The 27,512-nt window shown below is 43.0% G+C and overlaps 1 protein-coding gene across 3 annotated transcripts in view; it reads left to right on the top strand.

The window, feature by feature from the left end:
• Window positions 1-27,512, top strand: part of sema5ba (sema domain, seven thrombospondin repeats (type 1 and type 1-like), transmembrane domain (TM) and short cytoplasmic domain, (semaphorin) 5Ba) — a 149,219-nt gene that overhangs the window by 13,751 nt on the left and 107,956 nt on the right. For all 3 annotated transcript variants that reach the window (XM_028393413.1, XM_028393414.1, XM_028393412.1), the window contains exon 2: window positions 15,894-15,958. The gene's annotated coding sequence lies outside the window, so the exon portion shown is untranslated. The remainder of the gene's footprint in view (window positions 1-15,893; window positions 15,959-27,512) is intronic.

Raw genomic sequence — 27,512 nt, 5'->3', positions numbered from 1 at the left:
TGTGGTCGTCCTGCAGCAGCTCGCTGTGATTTACACAAACACACAAACTTCACAGCGACTGAAGGGCTGCAGCTCAGACGGCGAGCAGACACACGACAGCTGTTATTACATGCAGATGTGTGGACGGAGCCCTCTGTATGCAGACAAATACGTCCACCTCAGCTCAGCGTGAAACAACAAATTGATGTATGAAGATGTTGGCATTTAATGTGTGGCACGCCGCAGGTTGACTTTGGATTCATGGCACACTTAGATGACATCTGGACTTTTTTTTTTTTTTTCAGATGGGAATTTTGTTTTTGTCAAACACTAGCCAGCGGCTGAAAAACACTTGATGGAAAGAAATTGTGTTTCACTCCACCTTGACGTGTGGTGGAAGAGCTGCATGAAAAGAGTTTGTGTTGTATTTGTGTGTCTTTATTTATTTATTAGTTGGTCTTATTTTGTTTGGTGCTGACAGTTCTACTCATCACATGGCACACAGACACTTCTATCATCTGTGTTTATATTGATTTAATGCTAATACGGATGATGGATAGACCTCCACTCATCTTAGATACCGGTGCAGGGATTTGATACCATCTGATCCAACACAGCTGATGACTGATAAGGCTCTCTGTCAGCAGTCCAGATGTTGGAACACTGTGCAGAGCATACACTCATGCATTTGACTTGGAAGTGGGGAACGTAGCCCTAATAGGTTTCTGTAAGTGAGCAGCGGTGTCCATATACTTTTGGTTATTTAGTGCACATGCATTATAGATGCGGAGCTGCAGCTTTTCTTGTTGACAGAGACAGCGGAAGTTGCTCTGTGCTCAGTAGTCTGCTCCAGCCACCCTTGATGCCCCCTGCTGCTTCGACAGCATGCCCCCGCTGGCACGACGCCCAGACACCCCTGGCGATTTACAAACCAGCAGTGATGGCGGCCATGTCCACGCGCCTTCGACTTTGCTGAAGACGTGCTCCTATTCATTAAGGCAGCACAAATGACAGAGGGCTGCTTGTGTTTCTGCAGTGAAGGGGATAACCGAGATATAAAACACTGGCATGCTGGTCAGGGACAGCCAATATGTGGCGGTTAGACCGACGGTCTAACCGCCACATATTGGCCTGCCTGATTGTGACTCTGTTCCATGTTGTGATCTAAATGAGTGTTTTCCAGTGGCTGCATTCTTCTCTGAGTGATTCATATTCATATTAGTAAGGCACTCCTGGTGGCTGTTCAACTCTTTGTGACTTAAAGGTAAATCATTAACTGTTATCACATCTGAAGAGACGGACATTATGACTTTTTGTTTTGCCTTTTAATTTCCCTGAGCTCGCCCTGCTCTGCAGGTGGGGCCGGCACAATATGACAGCTATTACATCCGAGCGCTTTGTTTACACAGCAGCTCACATGGTCTATAGACTCATTCAGCTGCAAGCAGCTGTAAGCTTTTGATTAGAAAGTCAGTGAATTTACCATTTTATCAGTCTGACAGCATTTTTACACATAAAAGATACCAAAGTTTGTCCTCTTTCATTATTTTTTTAATCCAAAATTGAAGGTTGAATGTGCAAATAAAAAGCTGCACCTTCATCTAAACAGGGTCGCTGCTCTGTCTGCCCTCTTCCTGGTTGGTGCTTTCTTTGTTTTCTTGTCCAACTTTCTATTCATTTCAATGTCCTTAGCCTCGGTGCCATCAACGAAATAATGAGGCAGGGTTTGAATTTTACTGCTTCTTCCTATTTAACTTTAAAATTATGGACACAATGCAGCAGCGGTCTCATCTTCCAGGGCTGCAAGAAATAAAGGCACCCAGTGGTGCACAGGCTAAATCACGATGGCACCATCTCCTGCATTGCAGGTAGCAGAAATGAGGAAGTCATGGAGCAGATATGCGTCCATAATTTCTCAGCGCTGTAGTTTTTAGATCAGTATTAGAAGCCTTAATGGTGACTTTGTGATGAGTGAGGCAGTGAGGCTCTGTGGCACGGCAGAATGACCTTGCTGCTATAAAATATTCTGAAGTGAAAAGACCTGGCCTGGATCCAAGCACAGTGGCCCCGCATTTGCTGACAACAGCCATTTGATACTGAGGACAGACTACAGGACAGTCCTCTCTGCTACTGTATACGTGTGTGAGTGTTTGCGTGTGTCTCATACTGCCTGTGATCTGGTGTGGTGGCTGTAGCCTCCAGGGACACGCAGACAGCTTCCTGGCATGGGAATGTGAAGCAGAAGAAGAAGAAGAAGAGGAGGAGGACTTAGCCACCACAAGCCGTCCTCCTCTTCCTCCTGTATCTGTTTTGTCTCTTCTTTCCGCCGGTGCCAGACTCTAATGCACCACAGGTGGACAATTTCAAAGCGAGCCGTGAACCCAGGGCTATGAGAAAAGAACTGAAGATGTGCAGCACTGACAGAAGTGAAGCAGGGGATTTTTGGCTGATGATGAAGGCGTTACATTTCACTCAATCGAACTGTCTGTAAGCAGCAGCGAGTGGATTGATGCAAAATACGCACTCTGGAGATCAGCTTTTGTTCTGGCTCTGAAGCTTTTTTTCATGTTTGTGCAACATAATTCTTCATAAATTGCTGTCTTTATGGGCCGTCTTGCAGACTGAATGAAAACAATTTCAGGCTTACAGTTCTATCCATAAATGACTCATAACAGTGGATTAATGGCACGTCTATCAAAGCACATCATCGGGACTCTTCAGTTGTTTGTCGTTCAGTTACATAAATCAAAGCAACAGTGTCTCCACTTCTGTACAGTTTTCTTTATTTAAGGACTTAAATCGTATTTTCAGATTCTTAGGGTCTTTTCAGTCTGTAATTGTACCTTCAGTTTACATGAGATGCATCTCATTTACTGTACAACAGGAGCCTTGTCAGTCACTGGCAGCCGTTGACTGCTCAGATTCGCTGCATTGTTTTTGGCAGGTGTAACATATTCACTGATAAAAGACATGAAGCTGGATTACAATTGTTAACCCAAAGTTAATTTTCTAAGAGCTTCTCTTTTCTGAGAAACAAGATAGATTTATGTAAATGTTAGCACTAGCATGACCAGATATAGCAGCAGATTTCCATTACACAGTCCATCCAACTGTTCATGCCATGATGGCAGCGTCTGAGTCCACCTGAACTCCTGGTTTATCCAAATACAGGCAAGAAGGTGGAGCACACAGATGCAGCGTTACTGCTTACTCACTGTAAGTGGAGGTCTTCGTCGAAGACAATAAAATGGACTCATAACTAACGGACATTACATGCATCAGTCTTTACTGGATTGCCTCTGGCTGGACAAAATACATGATGGTAGATGAAGCTGTGTTAGTTTTAAACTTTACATGGTGCATTGACAGTGGGATTAATTGAATCCACCATACATTCAGACAGCACTACAAAGTCTAGTGGTCTATGTAGTTTTGGTTGACTCTTCTAATCTTCAAACAAAGCCCATTTGTTCTTAATAATAACATGTTTCTTTTAGTCATCTTGAATTATTTCACACCTCGCATCCCTGGGAGCGAAGATTTGTTTTTTCTTTTGAGTCCGCTCCTGGGCGCTGTGGGTGAAGTGAAGCAGAAATTGAATAAAGGTGCTGTTAAGGTTGGGAGTAACATTGGTCTCATTCACGCCACATTGTATCCCGGCGCGCTTTGATCTGCTGCTTCGAGAGGCCGACAGAAGAAGAGAAACCGGTGTCACAACTTTGATTGCTTCGTAGAGTTGTGCTGGGAAACTTATTTCTCTTATGATATCTGAATTAATAATGCGGCGTGGTGACGTGTGCCGGTGCTTTTTTTTTCAGTGTGTTGTCAAAAGTAAGACAATGTTGCTGTGCTGCCTGAAACCTTTCGTCACGCAGACATTAAGACTGAGAATGCACAGGAACATACACACTCAGACTGCGTATCACACTCCAGTGCTTCCTTTTATTCCCCCCCCTTCAGGCCATGCTCTGTTTGAACCCAAATTAATAGCCTCCTTTACTGCGTCGCATATAATTTGAACCTGTCTCTCCGTTCTGCAATTCAATCTTAATTGCTAAGTACTTCCATTTCAAGAGTTGTTAAGCAAACGGCGCCTATGACGGATGAGTCTGTGTGGTAGTAAACACAGAATGACTTCATCAAACGCTCCCTCTATCCTCCTGCTGCCTTTCACAAAGTCAGAAACTCTTTGCTGTCCTCCCAGGAGAGGGGTTGGATAAAAAGACAGGAGCATTGGTTCTACCTGCCACTTTCTTTTCTTTAGTTATATCCTCACACGCTCACAGTGATGAATGAGGGCTTCACTCCTGCACTTTAAAAGATGGATTGGGAGCTTGATGGCCAGCCCCTCTCCTGTTAAATGGTTTAATTCCTGCTGTCTCTCTGCCTCTCTCTCTTGTCATACTTTCAACATTTATCTCTGTCTTTTATTCGATTTACTTTGTATCATCCTTATCATAAGAAGCTGCTTCTTTAACTCTTATTTTGGAGCTCTCTCTCTCTCTCCCTTGTGGAGCTCTTTTCATTCCTTGCTTGATGTCTCTCTCTCTCTCTCTCTCTCTCTCTCTTACGAATTTTCTGCCTTTCACTCAGCCTCTTTTTCAATTTTTGGGCTCTTTCACTTTCTGCTCCAGGTGGAATTTTCATTGATTAAAACCAGACGTGGTCTGCACTTCTGTGTCCAACTGACCAAGCTCGGCTCACAAAGATGAATCACCCGCAGCCTTTTTCTATCAGTCCACGCTCCTTCCACATCCATCCCTTACTCTCCGAGCTGTCGACTCCAAAATGAAATGAGCCCCAGACTGATTGTGTGTAGGTTTAGTAGACAATGAGGTGCTTTAGTGTGTGTATGCAGGACTTCAGCTGAGCCAAACACAGACCGCTGCTCGAGGTGCTCTCCAGTTTTTTTTCGTTTAATTCCTCCTAACAAATAAAAAGTTAACGGAGGATTGAAAATCAATTTTATGAGCATTACATATTCACACCTGCAGGTTGGAAAGCTTTGGGCTTTTGTACAGCAGGGCAGGGCATAAGGAAACCTGGTGGGTCCGCTGGTAAGGTGAACAGAAGTGCAGGTAGACCTACGTGTTTTGTTGTTGAACTACAGGTGGGTCGGACCGGATTTATCGGCTGGATTGAGTTGATCTTCACTGGCTTGTTGCGTTCCCTCTTCTGTGGTTGGTTGATCTGATTGGTTCAAGTTAGCTTGCAGCAGACAGTAAGGCCCCGTTCACACTGGAGAAAGTCATTCCAGCTAGAGTAGGATTGAGCCCAGCCTTTAAGCTGGATGCGTTCAGACCTATTTTCAAATCTGGCTAGCACACACTTGTGTCCGCACTCAATCCGGCTTCATCCAGCATGTTTGCTGTCCTCCAAACCACTAGGTGGCGCCTCGTAATATACAGAGTCTGTTCACGCCACGGTAGGACCGCTTGTGCGCATGCGTCATGCGGTTTTTTTGTCCCGCGTCGCGCCCCGTGACCCGGAAGTAGCACATCGCTAACCGGAAGTAGCATGTCGCTAACCGGAAGTAGAACGTTAGCCGGATTCGCTCGCCACATTTGCGTTCACACCTGAGCCACATTTGAAACAATCCGGCTAGATCCACCTCTCGTGGGTGCTGGATTGAAATCAAACTGGATACAGCCGGATTCGAGGTGTTCACACTCAAAAAAACACATCTGGATTGATCTGGATGCGGCCGAATCCTGCTTAAGCCACATTTTTTTCCCCAGTGTGAACGGGTTATAACTGGTTAACCCCTTTTCACACATGCATTGCATCAGTATCCTTTATTATCGATGCAGATTTTAGCATTCTAAACATTTTCCAGGCTTCAGAGCGAAGCTGCACGTGTGAATGCAAATGTCCGACTTAGACAGAAGACATTATCTTTACTGGGTAGTTCAGCCAGAGTGTGAACGCAGCAGGTAGCAGTCAGGTGCACTCACGCCATTGTTTCAGGCTAATGAATGAAAAGACACGTCTGGTTAATAATTTAACATTATGCGGGACGGAACATATGGATGTACTGCCCAGCCTCATCCGATCATGGGACTGATACAACGTTCTGTTTGCATTAATGAGATGTTTGATTTCTCGTCTCATTAAATAAACACTCCTTCTGTGCAGCATCTGTGGGTCAATGCTTTGACAATGAACATATGGATCTGCAGTCCAGAAACAACGCTGCCAGTCTGGCTCCAGAAGTTTCTGTGGACCCTTTTAACGTACTTTGACCACTTTTGCCGAATCCGCCTGTCTCCAGGTTGCCTTGACTTTAAATTGCCTTCCTTCACAAAGGAGACAAAGTACAAACGTGTCAGAGGAACCTTTCAAGCCTGCAGGATACAAGTGTTTGATGTACAAAAGGCGAAAAAAAGAAATACAAAAGTGTACTTTCAGTCTGTTTTTCTGTGGTTCGACAGCACTGCAGCTTGAAGAGCATTTCCTGTTTCAATGCCCCAAAACACACACACTGAAGCTTACATAGTGGCCTGACCTGGAAACCACTGCAGCATTGGATGGTTTGGTTTGAAACGGAGCTCACAAACAAATCCCTGCAGCCATGGTTCGGTTCAGATATGTTAGCGTGTCCAGACACTTATGAACGCATGCTGTTGGTCTCTGGCTAACTCTCCGTACATGTTCACACCCTTTCTTACATTATACGTTGGGGTTGCTGCAGGCTGAAACTGTATTAGCTTAATGCACATAATACATTAGGCTGATAAGAGACATTTCACTTAATTTTATGCTCATAATTTGGAGGGTAATAAATGGATATAAGCTGTTTGGCTGCTTCCCTCTCCGTCTGAATTCACTTTGATGCAGAGAATCTTTCCTGTGTAGGAAAGTTCTCCCCAAAGGTGTGTTTTTTTGTGGATGTGCGTGGTGCAGCTGCAGTGCTGCAGTTCCCCTCTCATCCCTCTTGTTTCCTCCTCCTCCTCTTCCTCCTCCAAATCGCCCACTCTTCTCCTTTCTTCCTCAGTCAGGGTGGTACTCACTGCTGCTCAACTCGGCTCAGCCCGGCTCGGCTCACTGCTTCCTGCAATGGTGTCTGACCAACAAGGAAAACTCTGAGGGTTATCTTTCCTCCTCCTCCTCCTCCTCCTCCCTCTGGAAGCTGGTGTCCTTTGGCTTAATAAATAATTCCTCACCTCAGTCCCAAAGTTCTTTGTCCTCAGGGCCTTTCGCTGCCTGTCGGAATAAATATGCATGTAAGCGGCAGGTGAAAAATGGCTTTCTTCTCCTTCCAATGCCACATACGTGCACTACTTGAGGATGGCGTGAAAGAAGCAGTGCAGCCTTCCTGTGTTTTTGAACGTAGCTGCTCTCCACTCACAGTCAGGGAGGTTTCAGCTGGATTTTATGGGTGCATATTTTAATGATGCAGTTACTGTCAGAGGTTTGCTCTGTGGAGATGTGAGGTAGAAGGAGAAGTGAGAGGGGAAACACATATCAAGTGTTTTGGATAATGAGGGTCGGAGGGTGTATTCTTGCAGTGCTTTGTTAGGGAGATCAGGTTTGAGGATCAGAGATGGGGAGCACATGGTTAACTTTATGCTTTGACAGGTAAAGAGAAGGCAGATGTTTCTGCCTGTGTGCATGAAACATTTGCTTAAATTACATGACAATTTCATAATGAACCGCTCCTGGAAAAGCAGACAGAAAACCCTCAAACAGAGATAACTGTGGTCTTCCAGAGAGAATATTAAATTTTTGGCCTTTAGGAATATTTCTCATAGAATATTAGTAATACATAATCTTTAGCTGCATGTGATGTGAGATTGGCATTTGCTCTTTGCTTTAGTCCCAAGGTTCATTAAGAGATGAGTTTTTTCCACTTATAAGATTTCCTGTTTTATGTTGGTAGCTGCTTCACAGCCTCGTTTGTCTATGCTCTTCATATTCCTGCATACATGCAGTGTTGGATCCTCCTGCCTGCTTTACTGTTATAAATAATTGTTATGAATAATTTGAGGCATGATGCTTGGACTGTGTTTAGCTGGAATGCTGTACATTGATCATGATGTTTACTTTTTGTTTAGGTTTCGACAAGGGAATCAGCTCATTTGTCAGAAGAGTTCTGTTAATAATCTTCAACTCTTTTCTCTTTTTTATGCTTTAAAACGTTTTTTTTTTATTACCAGTATGGTAATGGATGGATTTTTATTTGCCATGTGCCTTTTTCAGTGTCCTATAAGAACCACACATGCAGAACACTGCCCATATCACAGACAGAAGGCAGGAGCTGTTAGCCCGCTGGCTGTAACTTAGCTATGCTACATACTGGGCTGTCATTCAGTTCAACTTTATTGTTTGTTCTGCTATTAGAGTGCAGCAGGAATGATGTATTTTTGCAGGCCAATATCCCATGGATTTGTGGTTTTTTCATATGATTTTGGATTATTAAAGACTCTAAGATCAACAACAGTTTATGGAACTTACAGGACTTATTCAGCGACACTTTGCTTTGTGTTAGGGAATAATGAAGATATATTCTAAATATTATGTGGTGTGTATGTGGATATAATATAATCTATGTAACCACCGACCTTATCTTAATCAAACATCCACTGCCCTATGGAGGAGGGAAGGCAACGACTCATTCCTGCTGTGCTCTACACTCATGTTAAAGGTGGTAAAAGTATTTTAATTAGCTCAAACTGTCACTGGTGTGGTTCTCTGTGTACATGTTCATCAGACTAATGTTTTGGTGCCCTGGCTACCTCAGAGTTGTGTTAACCGAAGACCTTTCCTAACTTGAGCAGCATAATTGACATTATTTTGGATGGATGATGATGCTGCTGGTGACACAAATGTCAGGTGCATCTCATCGCCCTGTTGTCTTCATTGTGCCTGACACATAGTCAGGTGACTGTTTGTGTAAGAGGACAATCGAAGCAGTGGAGACACCTGTGTGGTGGTGTGGTGAGCATGCAGGCTCGACCCTCCTCTCAATACGTATTTTCTCCTCTGCGCTCCTCCTGCTAAGCAGGAATGCTCCCCCATAAGGACAGAGACCTTTGTGCTGCTCACACATGCATGTGTCTGGTTTTTATGTTCATGGGTTTGAGATGAAACAGCATAGTAAAGCTTACATACAGTACAGGTGGTGATGAAAACTGAGTGAATCAAAGCCTATTTTCTCTTTATTTAAATAATAAACACAAACAGGCAAAAGTTCAGACATTAAAAACAACTTGTTTTTTTTGTCAAATGAGTAATTGCTGCAAGCTTTCAGAGTGAGACCTCGCACATTTCAAGTGTGTTTCAGGTGACAAATACATGAATCTCAGATGTGTAATACGCTGAATTGTTGTGTTTTGTAAGAGCTTGCCACTCATAGTGAGAGGCTGATGGAAAGATTTCAGGGCCTTTTCATATTTATTGTAAAGAGCTGAACGCTCAGACGCTTCGAGCTGGTATAAAACTCTAATAAAATGAGGATGGAAAATTGTTATTAAAGCACAGAAGCAGCTATTTAGATGCAAACCTACCCCACGTGTTGATGTTTAAAAAAAAAAGGAAAAATGCAAAGAAAGGATTAATTCTCCCTCAGTGTATAAGTGTATAAGAAGGCGCCTGTTTAATTTGATGTTAGGTTGTTTTTCCTTCTGATGACTACACCCTTGTGTAAATGTGTGCTGTTGGAGTGTCAGTGTAAATGCAGTCACTCATAATGGAGTCACATCATGTTTGCTGTTTTTGCTAATTGAGGTAAAAGCACACAGAGGCAGAATTATAAAGCAATTACTGAGAAAGAATGGAACTGAACCACATCTGCTGTGAAATACTTGCTTCACATGTACAGAAAGGGGGGGGGGGCATACATATATCCACGTCTTGTTCTAGCCCACTTGGCAGGACTGCTGTGGCCTTTTGGCTGCTGCACAGCCCGTACGTGCTGATCAATATTCAGCTCAATAAGTGTAATGCTGGTCTGAAGAGGAGCTTGCTGCTCCTGCGCCGCCTGCAGACGTTTTAGTCCTCCCCTGCTGTGCACTTCGCTCCAACCCATCACAACAAACCTACCTACAAACGAGCACTCAAGAACACAGAAACAGAGACGGAGGAGGGAAAAAGATGAGGCACAGATGAACGGTTTCTTTGACTAACACACAAATGGACCGGTGCAGCCTCATTTACTTCAGCAGCAGGCCAACCAAACAGTCCCGACTACATGAAGAAGAGAGTTTATCCCACAGCAAACACTCGTCGTGAGGGGGTAAACATCCACAGAGCAGAGACTGCACAACAGCAGACTCCTTTCTGTCTCCTCTGTTCTGAAGCACCAGCAGAAATGGGTCTTAGAGGCAGGCGGATGGCCGCTAAAAATCTTGGGGTGGAAATCCAAAAGCCTCACAACAGGCAAGGTAGTGGACAATACACAAAGTCTGCTTTTGGAGGCACGGGGGTCAAGGGAGGTTCATTTATGGGCTGTATTTCCGGGAGACTACGTCATCAAATCCAGTTGAAGGTTCTGTTCTGTGGTCTAAGGAAACATGGGATCATACCAAGCACCGAGTCTTTTGTTCAGAGAATTTTCAAGGATGCTTGTGCGTCTCCTTGTCATTGATCCTGTGTGTGCACACAAAAGGCGGAGCAAGGCAGTGAAGGTGGAAGCTTTTCAGAGACGTAAAGGAAAACAAGATGGACAAAACCATATATATATATATATATATATATATATATATATATATATATATATATATATATATATACACTTGATGCCCACAGCCTGCCTCATGACACACAGACCTGTCCATAGCTGCTTCTGGACTGAACATGTACATTAACTACACATGGTCCATTTTAATTTGAGATGATTTCTTTGATTATTTAACCTGTTCAGATCCTTTGCAATGAAAATCAAATATATATATTCGGTGCATGAGTACTTACTTTTAATACTTAAAGTACATTTACACTTAAGTAGGATTGTTGATATAGCACTTCTACTTTTACTTAAGTATATATTTTGCTGTGTAATTGTACTTTTACTTAAGTACCAAGCTTCAGTACTTCCTCCATCACTGAATATAGCTTTACCTTTAGATGCAGCTAGTTAGTCATGCACAAAACTCACAGCTGGGAACTGGTTTAACTCACTGAAAATGCAGCTGTAGTAATTATTTTAATGCTAAAACATGCGGCATGCATTACCTGCCACAAGTTAAGTACGTAAATAGATATAGATATTATAGACAATGCTCATGGTTTTTTTTAGCTGTAAGTCAAGATATAGTCCTACTGAGACAGCACGGCACCTTCAGGACTTGTTGAGCAGTCAGTATTCCTCATGCCCTGTAGAGTACAGTCTGTATGAGGCAGTGTCACTTTTCTGAGGATTGATGCATTTAAATTGGGTCGTTAGCTCTCCGTCATTTCTCTAAGCCATCTGGTCAGCCGTGCAGTTTGTAGTGCTAAAGCTAACGCTGATGTATTAGCAGCCCTAGGCTCCTTTAATGGAGGTAGCACTTAATTACTACAGAGGCCCACTTGAGCTTAGCGAGCAATCAGATAGAGCACGTACACAGGACTCACCATTGGAAATTGGTTTTCACGCAGATGGAACATACATATTTATGTAATGGTGTCTGTAAATGTGGAGGTGCGGGTGCCTTTGGCATTAGCGATGCTTTCATTCCCCCTGTGGCCTTTATGTTTAAGTCCTCGTTTACATCCGTGCTGTAACCTTTTAGCAATTTGTCACCACTCTCACAATAACACAGACGACCTCTCCACTAACCCAGAGAGGCCGTCTCTGAGAGCCGCTAGAGCAGAGTCAGAGGTGACTCCGTATATAAACAGGTGTCAAGTGCTATGATGGAAAGCCGAGGACATATGAAACTGGGCTGGAAACCCAGCCGGGGCGGCTGGTGGTGCTGCTGTGGAGACGTAGGAGGACGGAGCAGGATAACAGCGGTAACAGATGACTCTGTCTGACGCTGTGATGCCATGGTTTCAGGTTGTGCAAACTAAACCAGCTTCTATGTAACCGCTGACCTTTCGGGAAGCAGATATGTGTGTGTGTGTGTGTGTGTGTGTGTGAGATAATCATTAGTGCATGGTGTTTCTAGGCTGGTTGTTTTTGTCACATTCTCTTTGTGTAACAGTAAATCCTCTGAATACATACAGGCGTCCATCACATGTTTTCTTTATTCAGCATCCAGCCTCCATTAGTTTACTTTAGTTTATGCTGAAATTGTCCTCAGGCGATAAATATTAAAGAATCAATGCATGCATTAGAGGAGATTTGTGTATTTTTGTTTCTCCCTCAACACAACATTTTAACTGGAGGTCATTGTTTTTCAGATTTGTTGACAGATGATGATCTATCTACCCTGTCGTACATATTGATTGCATATTATCATACATTATCTACTGTACACATCACTTTATTCGCTGTATTTTAACCCATATATCCTGCATTAGTCTCTGCTTTTATTCTGATATATTAGACATACATCTCCTTACTGTAATTCTACATCTGTACATGTGTTTATGCTTGCCTCGCTGCTCCTGGACTTCTTTGTCTGCCTTGTATTTGCCTTGTATTTGTTAAGATGCACTGTTGCATGGGTAGGTTACTGCTGCAGAAGAGCATCAAGTGTTCACTGTAGAGAAATTCACATTAAAATGGACAATCGAACAGTGATGGATGGTGTTTGGACTTCAGTCTGCAAACAGGAACTCTGCATGCAGGCACCTCCACACCGACTTTACAAGCTCCTGTTGGAGCTGCGTTATTGACAGTTGAGGTCAGATGTCATCAACACTTCCAGACTTTAGCCACATTCATCCTGTCAGGACAGTACACATGTGGTGTGTCTCATGTTGGGCACACAGGAACAGAAACTGTTTGTTTTCTGTATATTTTGTTGTGAGAAGCATGACTGATGTGAGAGAGCTGCTGTGATTGAACTGCACATTTTGAACTGTTGCACTGATTGGTCAATAATTTCACATTTAATCAACGATGGTTTAACTAAGAGTCTGTTTGAACCTTTAAAACTTTGTGGTTATTTTGTGCTGCTTTTCTCAGTGTATACCATGCACTGCAGTAAAAACCACTCTGCTGTCTTTGACTTTGGGGGGGCTCCATAAAAAGTTGTTTAGCTACAGCACTCTGGCTGCTGCACTCTGATGTAAACTGGAAAGCTGTAGGCAGTAATCTGATGCTAATTAGACACGTTTCCTTTAGTGCCCTGAAGGGGAACTAAACAATGTGCGAATGTGTGTCAGTGTGAGATAAACATCAGGAGCTGTGGAGTTGTGAACTCCTGTTGTTTCCTAACTCGCCTCTTCACCCACTTCCGACGACGTCTTTATTTAACTGTCTGATTCGGTTACCAGTAAGTGGAGCTTAATTAGGGGAATTTGATTTTCACTGCTGGATCTGATGCCGTCCGTTGATAACCACCGTTATGAAGAGAAAAAGAGGAAGATGCTCTGAGGCGACAGACCAAAAACAAAGTTGTGCTCCGCTTTGTCTGCTTCATGCTGTTATCAGGGGGGACTGCTGGTCTCAAGTTCAACACACACACACACACACACACTGCTGCCAAGCAGACAGATGACATTCAAGGACTAATTCAAGATTAGACAGAATGTCTAATTGCAGCTATATATGCTGTGTGTGTGTGTCTGTGTGTGTGTGTGTGTGTGAACTGTTTTATCTTGAGTATGGAGAGAGGCCTGATGACTACCTAAGAGACTGCAGGCGTTCATCTGGTCACATTTCATACACTACTCGCATCATTAATGAGCATCACACTCCTCTTTATGATGCATTGTGGGATACACTGAGTGCACCTTTAAGGTTTGATTCTCCCTATAGAGACTGAGAATGAGTGAACAGTGACAAATTTATCTCTGAATACAAAGATGAAGTGAGCTTTGGTATCATCAGGCCTGGTGGTGAAGAGGAGGCGCGGCTGGACGAGAAGAACGATAAACACTGATAAACCCTCTAGACCTGGAGGAGGTGGTGGAGAAAAGAGTCCAGACTTTCACTCAGGAGGCTGGAGCTTGACTTCTCCACCATTTTTTTTTTTTGCTCACACAGTGACGGCTCCTCTCCCTGTTGGATGTGATATAAATGCTTTTATATCTGTGTAAGAATCTAGTGCCATCACCAGGTGAAGACTGCATTTTGTATTTACTTTGATCAGTGGGAGAAGAGTTTAAATACTCCACTGATTACTCCTCTAAGCCCAGCCGTGCTGAGCCGTGAACCTGTTAAGCTGTGTGTTTGTATTGCTTTGTGCCTGTGGCTGCGGTGATTCAGTTAATTTGACCTGATAGCGGCGGGGGTGAGAAGCTGTTTTTGTTTTCTGACTTTGTTATTTCCTCTGGTTTTAAGAACAGAGATGCTTTCTGCAGACTCACACAGCCTTGCTTGGAGATTTGTGGTCGTTTGCAGGCTGAATTACCATTTTTGGTTTCAATTGTGCCTTTAGCTGTTTTCCTGTGGTTGTTATTTTGTCCGACAAAACAGGAAGAAAAATGCAGATTTTTACCTGCACTATTTTCTCACTCCACATTCTCCATCCTCTGGACAAAGCTCCGACTGGCTCTGAGCTCTTCCAGCTGTCAGCGAGCAGCGGGCCAATTCGAGCTGCCACAGGCCGCGATGTGGGAATCTGTTCTGAGGTCTGGAAGCAGGTGTTGGCTCTGGTGTTACCTATTGTTACCTATTTTTATCAGATCACCAAGAATGTCACAGCCTGGTCTGTCATGGTTAATAAAGTTTTACTGAATTAGAGCACGGCTGAGTAATTCCATGCAGACATTGTCTGTGTGTGGATGTTTGGTGCAGCAGCATCACTGCAGGAGGTGTGTGTGTGTGTGTAACACTATAGGTCACAGACTAAGCAGTTTATGAGAATTCTTCCTCCTCACTTGTTGCAGTGAATAAAGCCTGATCCCACACTGACATTGGAGATTATGGGGAGTTCTCTTTTTGTTTGAGCGGACACTTCCCGCCGCTCAGCCCTAAATTCTCAGCTTAGCTCCATAGAAAATCCCCTTTAAGGCAGTTGTCTACCTGTCTTTCTGGATGTTAAGTGTGTGTCCACTTGGGGCTTGCAAATGTAGAGGTTGAAATGTTGAACATTATATTTAATAAATTGGTGATTTTTATGCAATTATGTGTGTTGCTTTTGTCCCTAAACAGACTCTAAATCATCTGAGTGGACGATGGCCTTTTCTGATGGATTATTCTCACATTTTAAGGACAAGAAGTTTTATTTGGTGCCTCAAATGCTTATATGAAAAACTGCGAGCAGCAGAAGCTGGAGCGATCGGTCTTATTGAATGAAAATAATCCCCCCCTCGCTCCATTCATTTTTGCTGCTCTGTATGGAAGTGGAGGAAACAGCAGCCATATCACGGCAGTTGACGCCACAAGAGGGATTGCAAGTCTGAGCTTCTACTTGAGGTTGCCGTAGAAACCGACCAGGGCTATTTGTTCCAATTTGCTCTATGGCATTGAGATCAAAAAGCTCGGACCAAATGCGCTTGCTGCATATTAGCATCTGTGTTTGATTCATCACACTTAGGCGTCTGTTCACCTCATTTACATTCACATTGTTCATTTACAGTTGGTTCACTTTTTTTTTCGGGGCTGCTTAGGTTATGTGGGGCTTTAGGGGGTTTAATGCATTTGAACTCTGTGGTTTGTTATTGTGCAGTTAGGCCTTCAGTTGATGCAAAAGGCATCTCGCAGGTTGCGCCCCCCCCCCCCCAACGTGAAGTTCGCTTTAAATGCCATTCCTGCTCCGCCTCCTCTGCTCCATTGAAAAGTTGGCGGTTTGTTTACGAGAGCGCCAGGCACTGCTTTGTGGCTCTGCAGTCCTGCAGAAAGACTCACCCCTCCCCCTTCTTTCTCTCCCCTCTTCCAGAATCAGTTTGAAAAGGACAGACGGCCTTCTCAGCTCCGTCCCTACACCCCAGTGATGCTTAGCTGGTGAGTACACTCTAAACTTTCATGCTTTTTTTTTTTTACTTTTACCTGAATTTCTTTCCATTTTCCATGAGTTCTGCAGAAAATTTGACTTTTTTGTGTGCTCAATTATGCTGGCAAATACTAAAATGTCTCTCTGGTCTTGTGCATAAGGGATGGCAATCATTCTTTCTCCTCTTTTTCTCACTTTAAAAAAATATGTCTGTCTTCCCTGCCCCCTCTAAAATCTCTGTGCTTGCAGTGAAAGTGAGGCAGTCTCTCTCTTTTTTGGGTGAAAGGCCTTTATTCTGACTGAGTGAAGTGATTTGAAAAGCAGTGGGGAGAGAATAGCAGTGGAGGCGGAAGAGAGGAGGATAAGCAGTGGAGGTGGTGGTGGTGGTGGTGGTTGCGGGTGGAGGGGCTTCGTACAGGCTGCTAATGGAACAGGTTTACCTCTCCATCTCCATGCGAAAGCGAACGAGTGAATCACTGTGCTTGCAGACAGCCTTGAGCCTAATTGACACTACGCAGGGAAATTATTATACATGAGTGCACAATCACCTTCACCTGCACCACACTGTTGGTACATTTATATGCTGCCTGTTAATACAGCAGTAAGAGAATACTCTTATTATTACAGCCTGTAGATATGTGTGTGTGTGTTTTTTTTCGTTATTTTTGGCTTTATTGGCTAATGTGTAACTCCGGCTTCCTCCCACATTTCAAAGACAAGGAATTCTAAATTGGCAGTAATGTGAGTGTTTGTTTGGCATCAAACTACTCAGTTAGGTTAATAAAAAAAACACAAAACACAACATGACACTTATTACAAGGCTATTTCCTTCCATTTTTTTTGCTCCAACTTAATTTCCCCATGGGGATTAATAAGTAAAGTAAATCTTAATCTTAATCTTAACTCCCACTCCGACCAGCAGCTTTTACCTGCAACTAGGGATGTCCTGATCAGGATTTTTAGCCTCCAAATCTGAGTCCGAGTCATTTGATCTTGATTATCTGCCGATATCGAGTCCCGATCCGATACTTTTGTGCTATGTTGCTGTGATCACGGGGCATATGAATTGTGCAAAACTCTGTGCGTGTGTGTGTGTGTCAAGACGGCTTACCGCATTGACCTCCCCTTTGCACGGGTAATACGTCCACAAACTGCCCGAAACGCATTACCACAGAGTCTGAATACTTCCATTCAAACTCATGACTTTCACAAATCCCAGTTTCGAACCAAGGACCTCTCACACCCAAACCAATGACACCCCTACACTACAGGCCAGAGAGCCATCCTACACAGCACTATGCTGAATTTAATCCATGGACACGCGTTAACGTTGACAGCCCTAATACATATATATCCGAGTCCTGATCGGGAGGCAACGTCCGATTCCGATCGAGTCTGAAACCACCTAATCGGGCCCGATTTCCGATCACGTGATCGGATCTGGACATCCCTACCTGCAACTTATGCACATAACCACAGGAGGGCGCATATCTTTGTAAACAGTGGTTGTTTCTTATGTTTCAAATTAAACAACTGCTCTTGTTTTTCCTACTAAATGGCTGTTTATATCACATCTATGAATGCCTGTCTGTAACCCCGATAATCCCCGATAATTCCCAATAATCTCCACATCAATTTCTGCATCTCTGTAGACTGTCCTCTTGTAACAGGAGAGACCATGAGTGTGGAAATGAAGAAAAAATGTCGTTTAAGATAATGCTCTTGTTATTGTGTGACTATTGTGCGATTAGTCACAGAGTATATGTTCATATCCAAAATTTACAAAAAGTTTAGATCCAAGATTTTAAAGGAATGGTTAGTAAAGTAACCGTAAAGTGTTTTCCACCACAGTATGTGATAGACTGAACCAATATAATTGGATATAATGACTAAGGAACAACAGGCTCACTGGTGACTTATTGATTATGTGTCTGATCCTTTGATTAAACAGGTGGGATTTTAATTCAGAAAGCTCGTCTCTTCATACCTTCTGGTACAGGAAGAAAAAACTCCACTATAGTTATTACCTTTTTTCACAGGAAATGATCTTTATCATCGAGGCTCACTGTGATGTTTGTGATTTGCTGCTCTTGCTGCTCCTGAATTCTACAAAGATAAAAACAAAAACACGTAGCTTGTGATGAAGAAAACTGGGGCTGTGGGTAATTGGTTAATATGAAACACATAAGTCAACCTGTGATTTCAGTATTCACAGTAATCAGGCTCTTTGTTTGCAGTGAAATGGCATGATTAAGACTTTAAAATGCATCATCGTGAGAACAGCATGAACACGAGAACACCACACAAACCTTCAGTGTCGCATTAATCTGTGTCATTATTGGTTGTTTTTTTTTCTTCTTGGCTCAGTTGAGCAAAACGTGCCAAACATGAATCGCAGATTGAAGTCGAATCTCGGTTTTTGAAACCCCCCCAAAAAACTCCACAAACAAGATAATCTGATGTGATCTAAACAGCCTTCAGATGGATCTGCTGCAGGCGCGTCGGCCGCCACCTGCCATCGGTTATTACATTTATCTGTAACAAGATAAAGACCAATTTTTGGCACGGTATATAAAAATCAATCTCTTTAAGCTTCATCACCTGATTTCTGCCCTGATAACCACAGATCCTTCTTTTTGTTCGGTCTGAGCTGAAGCTGCGTTCCAGGTGAGCTTTCAAACAAACCTTTTCTGCTTAAAAAACAAAAAACAAAAACCTGGAGCGCAGGCCGATTTATCATAAAGAGTAGACAGCCCACTTCTCCCTCTGTGTTTAATATCCCTGAAGGCCAGCCTTGGCATTTTCTCTTGTTCCGTTGTTGTACTCCCATTGCTCAGCACTCGCCTCCTTCTCACTTACTCTGCTCAATTCAATTTGTGGCCTAAATATCTCTCCCTAATATGTGTCATTGGAGTAGAGCACAGCAGTGCTCCCTCTCTGGCTGCTCTGAGGAAGCTCCGCTCTGTTTGTCTTGGTTCTCTCTCTGCTCCTCGGGGAGGAGATCAGGGGGCTCCAGCCGTGGTTGGCATGTTCTCTCCTCCAGTCTCACTGTTGTTTGCTGATATTTAGTTCAGGATGACAATAAGCCGGAAGAAAACAAGCTCCTTCCAGGCCAATACAGGGAAAGAAAGGGTGGACTCGGAGGGGAGTGACCTGAAATCAAAATTAGGAGAGGGGGGGTGGATAAGGGGACTCATCTCTGGATAGGGATTCTCTTTAAAGCAGTCTGTTTGTGGCCCCTAGGGCCGAATTAAGTGAGCGTCATTATCCCTGGCAAATTACCACGCTGCCTTTGTGGTCCAGCCATGGTACATTAGGGTGCCTTAAAAACGTGGCCGAGCCGTGCCCATTCAGCTCACAAAAAAAAAGAGGGGCCGCTGGCAGATCCTTGGCCTGGCTCACAGAGGAGGCATTCACACCACACCGGGGAAGTGGGGGGGAGGGGAGGGGTGGTGACAGTGGTGACGGTGATGGAGGGGTTCTCCCCGAGATGAGTAAAAAACCCGCTCCCGCTAAGGCTGATGTGACCGTCTCAAAGGACATGGAGCTGATGATGTCATCCCAAGTTTGATCAGACGGAGCTCACGGAAAGACTCGTGAAGGTTTCCATGCTAATTAGTGCTCTTCGTCAGACCGGCAGGCAGGCATCCATCACCATAACCAGCAACGAAACATCTAATTTTCAGTCTTACCATCAGGTAACTTCCAGCTGCTCTATCTGCTGCTAGAGTGGGCTCATTTCTCTGTGTATCACCTGCAGCCACGGACTCACTCCAGCAGGAACAATGGAAGAAAGAAAGAGTGAGCTAGTCCGGCTTATTTTGTTTTTGTTTCAGATGCCATATTTCAGACAAACCAACAGAGCAGAATGATGAATGTGAAACAGCTTGTTCCTGCACAGGCTTTTAAAAAATGTCTGCAGAGACGGTTATTTTTCACATTTTTCTGAGTTTGTACATATAAATCAGTTATCTGAGAAATCAAATCTTCTTTTATTCTCAACCCATTTTCTTCCCTCACGATATCATAGCATTGCTTTTAATATTTAAAAACCAGAGAAGACAATTGTGAGATCTGCAGTTGACTAGAGCAGTCATCACATTATGGCTTCTATTTAAAGAATAATCAACAGTGTGAGGTTTAGAGTGCCCCACCTTCCCTCTTGTGCTTTGTTCATACTTAAAGGAGTTAGGTGTTACTGCCAAAATGGCGACGCCACTTTGAGAATCAGAAAACCTACATTTGACAACAAGCCCATCTGTTGTTCCTCCGTTCTGAAGTCAGTCCAGCTAGAGTAGGGTTGAATCCAGCCTTTAAGCTGAATACGTTCAGACCTATTTTCAAATCTGGCAATCACACACACGTGTGTCCACGCTCAATCCAGTTTAACCCGAATTCTTTGTTGTCCCCCAAACCGCTAGGTGGCGCCTCATAATATACAGAGTCTGTTGTGTTTTTTTTTTTTTGTCCTGTGTTGCTCGTTCTTTCGTTTTTTCCGGTTCCTTTGTAGCCCTGTCGAAAGTAAAATCGATATATCCAGATCTCGATCCATCTCCGAGCAGTGGATCGAGATCTAGATATATCTAGATTTGTGTTGTTCAGACTCAGAAAAAAACTATCCGGATATGACCCGAATCCCGCTCTAGCTGGATCCCCAGTGTCTTAAAGTCATGTAATTGCTTGTTTGGTGTGTGTTAATGTTAATGTCAGAGAAGGAGGCTGCATCCCTCTTCTTGGTTTATGTTTGCTTTGGTTTTGTCCACTGCTGAGGAGGACGAGGAGGCTGATCTGAGATGCAGGGCAGGCCGTCCATGTGAAGCATTTCAGCCGTTGCAGAGTGCTTGCACCATACAAGTGTCTGTCAGTTATGAATACAATCCGCTACAAGCTTCGGTTGAAGTTAAGCTTTCGTTTCCAACATCAGCAGGTAGCTCAGAGTTGATCCTCAGGGCCTGAAACAGTTGAATCAAATGCCCATAAATTCACAGAGCACAGTGAGCTGTGATGTCGAAGCCTTCAAAGTAAACTAAATAAGCCTGTCAGCTGACGGCACAGTATAACTCCCAGTGTGTGAAATATTTGTTCCTGGCACTTGGCCTTTTTATTTACCATCTAATCAACCAGAAGCTTTAGCTCAACGATTGATGTCTCCTTCATTTTATTTTTCCTTAGGTGGGAGATTTCATTACTTCTCCAACATTGTTTCCTGCTTTTATGAACTCAATCCCTGCGCTGAAGTAGATGAAGGCAGGGAGGAGGCTTTTGTCCAGGGGCCGTGGCAGCAACCCTGAGCCTGTAAATCCTGTGCTGATATCTGGATCATTAAGCTGTGAGCCCTGAGTCCTTTGGTTCTTTATCACCAGGCCCGGATCCCAGGCCATAATGAAGGCTAACTGGCTAATGATTAGCTGTCTTCTGCAAAGCTGCCGCTGCTGCCAGTCTGAATAGGAAGAGACTGAAAGCACGTAAATCTGGCCTCAGACACTTTTATCAGTCTGACTCACTTCCTGTAATGTCTGAAACAATTTTCTCTACTCTACAGTGGAGTGGTTATTTGCTTTTTAATTTGACAAACAGCATTTACCTGCTTTCATTGCTAAACAAGCCTGACGGAGATGAGAGGAGGAAGATTGTCTTGTGTGGAAATAAGGACTGAGACGCAGTGGTTGGGATAATGATCACTTTTTTTTTCTTTGATTATGTTCTGTTAGTCTGGAACAATGCAGCCATCTGAATGTGATACATGGAGGAAATAACAATGATCATAGTGCCTCCACTTACAGAGCTGACTGTGAATGAGATGGTACAGAAGAGGAAGCATGTAAGGTGAGCCCTGTGAGGGTGCAAAGATCAGACCTGGCCTGGAAATGATTACTTTATCCGTAGATTGACTGTGCAACATGCAACATGCGACATGCAATTAGCAGAATTATCGCATTTACAGTCTTCTCCTGTAAAAGTTGAAGACATGGCTGCTAAAACACACATCCTCACACATAAACAAACATCAGACTAAAGTTCACAAGAATTAAATTTAATTCTTTGTCCAGGTTTTCTACCCAATCTTATGCACATGGCTACATAAAGTGATGGACATGACAGACACTGAGCTAATTGAGAGCTTTTTCTTTGGCATGGACGAGCTCTCCTCTCCACTACAGCATGCGTTGAACAGAAAAGCGACGCTGTCTCCGCCCTGCAGCTGCTGATCGCACTCTGATTTTATGCAAACAAGACCTTTCACTATACTTTGGGAGATAGGGTCCATGTGCAGCAGACAGCCGGGCTGTAAGGAGGTGTTTCTGCTCTGCATGCAGCTCTGAGTTTATCTTCCATTTGTCCTCCTTTCCTTTTGTTCTGTGCTTTATATTCATGTGGACATATACAGCTGAGGATGCAGCTATAGCTGTGGTTAGTCAGGTTTAGTGCACTATGCCGGTCGCAGCCTGATGCATTGTACTAGAACTTTATATGAATTTATATTTAAAATTGTCCCGTTTTGTACATTTTTGCTGTAAAGTTGGACATTTTTACGCGGACGTCTCGGGGTATGGACTCACTTTTGGAACCAACCATCTAGAGGCCATTTCAGGAAGTGCTGCTTTGGCTTCACCTATGCCGAAACTTATTATCAGACTTTTATTACATGTGTTGTAAAATCCTTTTCCTGACAGAGCTCCACCTGTAGGGACACCTTGCTTCCTGCATTTGCTCTAAACAAACACAAATCAATGGGAGAAGGGGCCAGTTTTACCACCAACCGTCTCCCTATTTTCTGTTGTTAAAGGTTGCTCATTTGATAAATTACCATGCCCTTTGTCTGCTGTTCTGTGGCTGACTTGTGGTTTCATAGGAAGTCTGTAACCCTCCAATGCACCAGTCTAAATCCAGTTTCAGAGCCGCAACATCTCTGAAATCCTCAGATTTAGTCTGGGCTTAATCAGCCTCACCTGACCACAAGCAGAACTGAACAGTCTCCTCCGTCAGTGGGGGGAAATCCACTTTCACTCCTGACAACTGCTCTGTTCCTGGCTGTAAACGCACTGTTTAATCATTCAGTAAGGATTAGTGGCACTGTGTGTTTTCTAATTATAGACCGGGACTGTGCACTCTCCTCCTCTGAGGGGTCAGATGGAGCCCACCAGGCTCTCAGCCAGCAGCTGACTCTCAGCAACTTTTACACCATTATTCCTGTGTGTGTTCTAACTTCCATCTTTTTATATTGTTGTTGTTGTTTTTTTGTGCTTTGTTCTGTTCCTCTCTCTCCATTGTTGCATTGACAAGAAAGACTTTTCATTTGGATAAAATAAAACTCAATGAGGTAGCTGTCAAAATAAATCACTTCCTGTATCAAGGAGGAATTGCCTGAGAGAAAAGGACACCAATTCTTTTTTTTTTTTCACTTCTTCCGCCACACAATCAATCAGTTTCCTTTCACATCTTTTTATTCTTGGTGAACAATGGGTTTGATTAACCCCTCTGGGAAAGCTCATTATCCATTTCCATTACAAAGGTGTTTGTAAGTCACTTGGATTTGAAACGCCTGAGCAAAAAAACACACATAGATCAAAGGAATATATTGAGCTTTGGAAGATAATAATAGAAAAAGAATGTGATGGCTGCCAATCTCAGCGCATGAACAACAGGCCAGATGCGCGTCCTTCTTTGATGTGTTTTTGTGCTTTGTGTCCGAACGGAAACAAGTTTGCTTCACTCGCGTTAAAACGTCTCACTCTCCGAGCGTAGATGAAGCGAGCTGCAGCGGTGGGGCCACAATAATTATAAATGTATGAGTTTATTTTTATTATCAGAGCCTGTTAAGGACTTCCGGGAGTTTTGTTGTTAATCTGAATCAATTTCACTTCTTCAAGGGGCACCCAGGAAATGATTCAATCCATTTTTAATCAAAGCATCTTATTAAGCTGCAGTTCAGATTAGTGGGTCTATTTTCCCCGTCAGTCAGTTGATGAGGCTCTGATGTAGAAGCACATGGCGGCTGTGAAGATAATAACTTCAAAATAATTTATTTATGTGGTGAAATGTGCTGTGATGCACGTGTTTTAATTAACACTGTGACACATGTGCTACAGTCGGCGTGGAGGTAAACATACAGGTTCCACACACACACTTTGGTTCCACAAACAAAGAGTGTTTATGTCGAGAAAACCGTCACCGGGGGATTGAATCCAGATTGCTTTTAAGCTTTTGCTGTCCTCCAAATCAATAGGTGTTGCATTGGAAAATTCAGACCCTGCTTTCATAGTTTGATGGATATTTACACGATATTACAGGACGTATAATGTCCCCGTGAACCAGATTCACTTACATGCAACCAAACATTGTCTCTGAACTACAGATTTTGCATCTTAAATTAAAGATACCTCTTTACTCATCTGTTTATTCGTGATGAGAAACCTGAAGAAACTCTCTCCACAATTCTCCAAATTCTCTCCATACTGGGAAGAAACCTTAGAATGGTTTGGATCTGGTTTAGAAAAACCAAATTTATCCCAAATGGAGGCATCGGCCATGAGCTAAAGTGGAATCCAGTCTAAGTCTCAGATTAACTCAATCCTGCATGGATCACAGCACTTTAGGGGGATCACAGTTCTCATACAATTTGATCTTTTCCTAAACTAAGTACTTTAGGTGCCTCAATCTAAAAAGAAAAAAATCACATTCTGACACGTCCCCCAGATTCGACACAAGGAACATACGGACATGTGACCCCACATGACCATGGGGCCAAACAAGAGCTGCCAAAGTGCCCATAAGGAGGCAGGCTGTGGTACAAGCAGTGGAACTGACCTTCATTCAGGAGTCTGGGACTCATGGCGTCCTGACTGTGGTGGCAGCTTTAAAAACTACTGGTTAAGATTTGGAATTTAAAAAAAGAACAGAGTAAAGAGTTGAGGATTCGTCTTAAAACATAAAACATTAAACTGTCGGGTGCGGTGCAAAAAGGACTCAGGCGCAGGTATGAATGAACTTGCTGGTGTAGGTTTATTACAAACAAAACAAGAACGAAACCCAAACTCCAAAAATACATAAAACCAACCCAAGAAACTCAAGCAGGAAATAATCAAAACTTACTGAAACCCAGGAGAAACAAAGAGTAACAGGGAAGGTGACGATCTGGCACAGACTAAGGGGACCACAGGACTTAAATAGACAAAAGAACAAGACACAGGTGAAACACATTAGGGCGGGGCAAACAATCACCAAAGGCGCAAACACAAGGGAAGTAAAACACACAGACAAGCACAAGGGAGACAGGATTTTCAAAATAAAACAGGAAACAGGACAGAACCCAAGTAACTTCACAAAGACTGCCAGAAACAAGACAACACAGGGAACACTAAAAAACCTAAAGTAACCCAACAACTAACAATTAACTCAAAAACACAATTTAAAAATCAGTTCTTTCTGCTATTAACAATTTCAGCTACCATGGAAACAAGTCCCCATAAACAAATAGAGACTATACTTCAAAACTGAAAGATTGATGACCCTGGTTATTGATCACAAATATGTCATTTTGGGATTTAATGGAATTTGACAGGTGCTTGGCATCAACAGCTAACATATAAAACACATTTCATCTGTTCATTCATTCATTTTATACTGCAACCCTGTCCCCTTCACCTGTTTGTGTCTTTCAGTTGACTTTGTGTCCTTGTATAAGTACAAAGGGCCTGGGTTTATTTTCATTACTATTATTTCAGACCCTTCTCCTCTTTATGTGAGCTTTATGAAGGTACATTGACTTCAACATATCAAAGTGGGATTACATGTAATCCTTGTTCTTGTGCAGGATGACCTCGTCTCTTTTTGGTCGAATTAGGCGTCTTTGTAGAATTAATTACTCTGAGCTTTGGGGCTGAGGAGATTTCTTTGTATTTTTTAATATCTGGGTTTTTTTAGTGGCAGCGTTAGGGAGCAGGATGGACAGGAGAGAAGGTGTGAGTCGTTTTCTGCTTTCTGTGAATGTTGAAGGATGGAATGGAGCACAGATAAAGATCCAGCATCAGTTACTTAATGATCAGACTGGTAATTAGACTTTTGACTGATGGTCGTGTCTGAAGAATTGTTCATGTTGTGCTGTGCGATATTATAAAACCTTTGATGAAGACATCCATGCTGCAGCCTCCAATTTACAGCTCATCTTGATCAAACTGCTCATTTACAGAACTAATGAGAAAATGAACAGAAATGAATGAGTCATTTGGTTGTTTACATTTACATATTACATCAAGAAGAGAGGCAGCTTTCCTTCAGCCCCTTCAGGCGGCTGTTGAGGGTGGCAGCTTCCTTTTGGAATTATGAATGCAGTATTGGAAGAATATGTGTGTGTGTGTGTGTGTGTGTGTGTGTGTGTGTGTTGTTGCAGTAAACAATGCTGCCAGTGATCAGTCTTGTTTTCATTTTCATCACTAAATTTCCTGGCATAATGCCTGGGTCATGCATCAAGAAGACCATAACCAGAAATTGTGTTGTGAGACCACACAGCAATTAAAACAGGATACAAGACGTGTTTTTTTTTTGTAATTACATCACAATGGATTTAATTATAGCCGCATGTTTTGCAAAGCAGCAGCGGTGTAAATAGCGATCGTCTGTCTTTTTGTTGGTGACAGGATGCTTCCTCTGCTCCCTGGACTGTAATCAGCGTTTGAAAAGACGCGCTGATATTGGATCCAAACACTGGCACCATTTGGGAGATGAGGACTTTACAGAAAGGAACAAATGATCCGCTGCAGCTTATTTTTTTTGTCCATCCGTGTTATGTTCTTACATGTAACTGTCTCAGAAGAATAACAATCATTTCCACTTAATGATTTTCTAAGTGTTCAGGAAGCTTACTGGGAAACGTTCTCGCAGAGGGAACGATGGCTCATTCAGAGCTGCTTGTTCTCCTCCTGCAAAAGTTTGGATGCACAACAGGAGGATTTTTCTTCAAAGCTTGAACCTTTGTCAGTTCAAAACTGCTGTGCTTTCTCTGCTGCCTCTCTAAAACATTTCCTTTTCCTCTTCTGTTCTCTGAGAGCAGCCCCGAGCTGAACAGCATGAAGTTTGTGAAATAGAAATGGCTGTGTGGTTTCTGCTGAACGTCTGACCACTTTATTGTCTGCAGCGTGTGTGTGTGATAATGTTTAGATGTCGGCTACATGTGTCCAGACTGTGAAATTGACTGCTTTTGTCTGAGAATCCATCTCCACTGACGGTGGATGATTAGAATGCTCTTCAATAAGTAGCATTATTTTCTTCCTATGTTACTGTAATAGCCATGAGGCATTGTTACAGTAGACGGACGTGACTGTTTACCTGAAGCCTCAATTATTTCCTCTATGCAAAAAAAAAATCTGTATTTATGAAATACCCTGGTAAAATTAAGGCATAAAGAAAAACACAATATTACTCTAACAGAAAGAGCTTGTTTTGTATCTGTAAGTGTAAAATTATGCAGCAAAGTAAATTTGTTCAGGCAGGTATAACAACATGATGGTACAGAACAGGGAGAAAAGGCTGTAATTATGTCTTCCGCCTTGTTTACTCACTCAAGAT

This window comes from Parambassis ranga, chromosome 21 (genome assembly GCF_900634625.1).
Source record: "Parambassis ranga chromosome 21, fParRan2.1, whole genome shotgun sequence".
NCBI lineage: Eukaryota > Metazoa > Chordata > Actinopteri > Ambassidae > Parambassis > Parambassis ranga.
The sequence above is the reverse complement of the archived record's forward strand: the minus strand, read 5'-3'. Positions and strand labels throughout refer to the sequence as shown.